Raw genomic sequence first — 4,493 nt, forward strand, 5'->3', positions numbered from 1 at the left:
AGGAGGGAGAGGAGGAGGGGGAGGGGGAGGGGGAGGAGAAGAAGAAGAGGAGGAGGAGGAGGAAGAAGAAGAAGGAGGAGGAGGAAGAAAACTAGTGGGATCTGGACAGTGTATGACACAAATATCAGAAGAGCTAAACTGCAAGTTCCCTTAGGACAAGGACAACCAGATCTGGTTTTGACTCCCCAGAGAGAGCACGGTTGGTATACGAGAGAATGTCTAAGTGAACAAATATCAAGCCATCAGTGAATCCAAGAAAGGTGGAACAGTGTGATGATTCCAGAGAAAATAAGCTCGTATTCTAAAAGGGAAAACTCTGAGACTGGCTCATGTCAGGAAAGTCTCTGTGTCTATGGATGGAGTCCAACATATGACACTCTTTAGTCATATTCTGATATTAAGAAAACATGGCCAATATCACCATCCAACATGGTATAAATGTAATAAATTTTAGTTAAAATCCTTCAAAAGTTCTTTTTTAAAAAATGTGGTCTTTGTGGTACGGGAACAATTACGTTCTCTAAGCTGTTACAGCTTATATTCAGATTCTTGTATGAAAACACCAACACCACATATTTATCATCTTATTTTCAAGCAAATCGGACTTTTCTCCACTCAATCTGACAAGATACAAACGTGACGAACTTCAGTCTCTTATTAAGGATTGCATTTTATTTTTCAGCAAGAGAGAAAAGAAGCTAAAGCAACACAAATCTATCTTGATTAATAGAAGATTTGAAGGGCACTCCCTATAAGCCATGAGAGAATTAAGAGGTAGAAGTTCAGCATTTTAAAAAACCAGTGTAGCCGATAATATAGCCTCAGATATTGTAGACCGAATTTATTTGTTCTCTCTCTCAATTGTTGTTACTGGACCTCTTCATACTCACTCCTCCCTCCCCACTCCACATGCGTACACATGTTGGGACCACACAGACAGTCAAAATGCCTGCCTAGAGAGAGGTGGTGATGGAAAGGCTTCTAGAACACTCTACCATCTGCTGACGTAGCCAGCGACATGGAGTAGAAGAGGGGAGAGAAGATGGCAATCAGTCCTAGAGATCAAGCCTCATTTAGATCAGAAGGCCAAGGGTAGGAAATAAAGCCCAACAGTGGTATAAACCATCCTCCATATCAACTAAGGAACTAGAGTTTACTGAGGAGCTATCATGAGTCAGGTACTGTTTTGTGCACTTTGCCTAGGTTCACATTTAACCTTCTTAATGACATGTAAAATGAGAAAGCTGAAGGACAAGGGCTTTAAGTAACTTGATTGTGAAGCTGACAGCTGACAGACCTGGGATCCTGACGAAGTCTGTCTCACTCCACAGTCCTCTCTTGCCTCCTTTCCTAGACCAGGCTACCTCCAGCCTGGTCCTCACGCTGCAAATGATCCCCTCAACTAAGACAGGATTCCACTTCCTCGAAGAGGTGAGTTCTCACTGGTCAGGACCCCAAACCATCTCGGTTGAAGTACCTTCTGGGCTAACAGCTTGTGCCTTTAATCTTCCAGAATGGAAGGATCGTTGCCATCTGTCAGGCTCGGCTCGGAAAGGGCGAGGTCCTCACACTAGGCATCAGATGAAGACACTCTGCAGAGAAATTCCTGTTCATCATTCCCTTCCCGCTTGACTTTTCAAACCAAGCAGCAGTTTCATTGGACTTATTTCTCTACTTTTTGCTTGTAAGAACTCCTCTCTGGTTAGACTCAACTTAGAAATTCTACTCTTGTTTTAGCAGCTTCCAAACGTCTAAAAGTCCTAACAGTCCCCGGCCCACTTGACTCTTCCTAAGAGCTCCTGACTTACATGGTACATGGAATCAGAGTCAACTCCATGCCCTCTCAGGACCTGCAAGCATCCTACCTTCTCCCTCTGCCTTTCACATCACATCAGTTAGTGAAGGCTTCCTGTTGATCCTGCCTCCTGAAACCTCTCAGCCATACTTCTCCACCCCACACCATGGCCCTAATTACAGCGATATGTGTATCTCGACTGGATTACAGCCTTGGCTTTCTAAGTTGATCCTCAACCTTCAGGCTTGTTTTCCTCCAACCCATTCTCCCCATGGCCACTGTGATCTTTTCAAATTTGTACTTCAGGCTAAAAAGTACTCAGTGGTTTCTTTCTTCTTTTGCTTTCATGATAAAAACACAACAAGCTCCTCAGCATGGAATTCAAGACCAGGCCCCGGACGTCTCCAGCCCATGTGCCTCCCCTGTGCATGCTCTGCACCTACTCACACGTCTCCAAATGCACAGAGCCCCTCTGCTTCCTGAGCTTGCCAGCCCACTTTCCTCAGGCCTTACCTTGCTGACTCTCCCCTGGACCAGATTTCAGACCTTTTGTTCCCTCAGCACAAACAAACAAACAAACACACACACACACACACACACACACACACACACCCCTAGTGCTGGCCTCAGCCCAACCAAACACCAAGATTGTTCCTTAACTTATCAACTTGCCCACTGCAGATGGCAAGCTCCTGGAAGGCTGAGCTGCAGCCTTAATCTCCGTGGTGGTTAGTTCCTAATGTCCTCAATGAATGCACACATGCCTAAGGGTAGGAAGTCAAAAGGTTGTGTGTGTGTGTGTGTGTGTGTGTGTGTGCGTGTGTGTGTGTGTGTGAGAGAGAGAGACAGAGACAGAGTCTCACTGTTTCGCCCAGGCTGGAGTGCAGTGGCACCATCTTGGCTCACTGCAACCTCCACCTCCCAAGTTCAAGCAATTCTCCTGCCTCAGCATCCCAAGTAGCTGGGATTACAGGCACACACCACCACACCCAGCTAATTTTTTTGTATTTTTAGTAGAGACAAGGTTTCACCATGTTAGCCAGGCTGGTCATTAACTCCTGACCTCAAGTGATCCATCCACCTGCCTCAGCCTCCCAAAGTGCTGGGATTACAGGCGTGAGCCACTGGGTCTGGCCTAAAGGCAATTTCAAGAGCATACCTCTTTATAAAGAAGGTGTCTATGAACCCCTGCACTGATTGATAAAAAAAAAAAAAAAAACACTAATGAACTAGGTGCATGTGCAGGCCTGTAGTCCCAGCTACTCGGGAGGCCAAGGTGGGAAGACTGCTTGAGGCCAGGAGCTTAAGACCAGCCTGGGCAACATAGGGAGACCTCATCTCTAAAAAAACTAAACTAAAATTAAATTAAATTATGTTATCCCAGAAAAGTGCACTAATATGCAGAGGTTTGGCTCTGGGAAAACTGTCCAAACTTTGCTTTGGCGCTTAAAAGTCGCATTCTTGAATAATCGATTCTTCGATTCCAAAAGGCTTACCTGGGCAGTGCACATTTGTGGAAAGATTCATCTCTGAGCGAGGCATTCAATATAAGGATGTCTATCAAAGGAAGTGACTTCTGTGTATGAATGTGTGTGTTTATCATCCTTCAGGTCTGGAGCCCCTGAGAAACCTAACTCTGTTTTCCCATTACCAAAATAAACACAATGGTGTGCTCTGTTTTCAGCTGTTTATGGGAAATGGCTTCGTGGAATAGACTAAGCATCCTACTTTCTGCAAGATTTCAGCAGGGCACAGATATTTAGTCAGGTCACTTAACTCCTAACTTCCACTGCACCCTCTCACCTCCACATACTTTGCAATTACCAAAGAGAGTAATTTTTTCTGCTGGGCATAGCTGAGGTGGGTGGTTCACCTGAGGTCAGGAGTTTGAGACCAGCCTGGCCAACATGGTGAAAACTCGTCTCTACTAAAAATACAAAGATTAGCTGGGCGTGGTGTGGGCACCTGTAATCCCAGCTACTCAGGAGGTGGAGGCAAGAGAATCACTTGAACCCAAAAGGTGGAGGTTGCAGTGAACCAAGATCATGCAACTACACTCCAGCCTGGGCAACACGAGTGAAACTCTATCTCAAAAAAAAAAAAAAAATTTTAGAGTAATTTTTTCTAATACTTTCAGATATGGAACAAAGTGTCAAGCCCCACCACCCTGCCTTTTTTCTGAGACAGGGTCTCACTCTGTCTCCCAGGCCGAAGTAGTATGGTGGCACAATCACAGTTCACTGCAGCCTCAATTTCCCAAGGTCAAGTGACCCTCCTGCCTCAGCCTCCCAAGTAGCTGAGACTACAAGCGTGCATCCCACACCTGGCTATTTTTAATATTTTGTTGTCGTTGAGACAGGGTGTCACTATGTTGCCCAGGCTGGTCTCAAACTCCTGGTCTCAAGCAGTCCTCCCCTCTCATCCTCCCAAACTGCAGGAATTATAAGCATAAGCCACTGTGCCTGGCAAAACCTATTTTTTCACAATTATTTCTTTAAACATTTTTTTGAGTAAGAATAGAAGTAATTCACAAAACAAGAGAGATGAGGGGTCTTTTTTCTCATCATATTTACTAAAAACAAAGAAAGGAGGCTGGGCGTTGTGGCTCACGCCTGTAATCCCAGCACTTTGGGAGGCTGAGGTAGGTGGATCAGAAGGTCAGGAGATCGAGACCATCCTGGCTAACACGGTGAAACCC

This window comes from Colobus angolensis, unplaced genomic scaffold, assembly GCF_000951035.1.
Source record: "Colobus angolensis palliatus isolate OR3802 unplaced genomic scaffold, Cang.pa_1.0 Scaffold19, whole genome shotgun sequence".
NCBI classification, from domain to species: Eukaryota; Metazoa; Chordata; class Mammalia; order Primates; family Cercopithecidae; genus Colobus; species Colobus angolensis.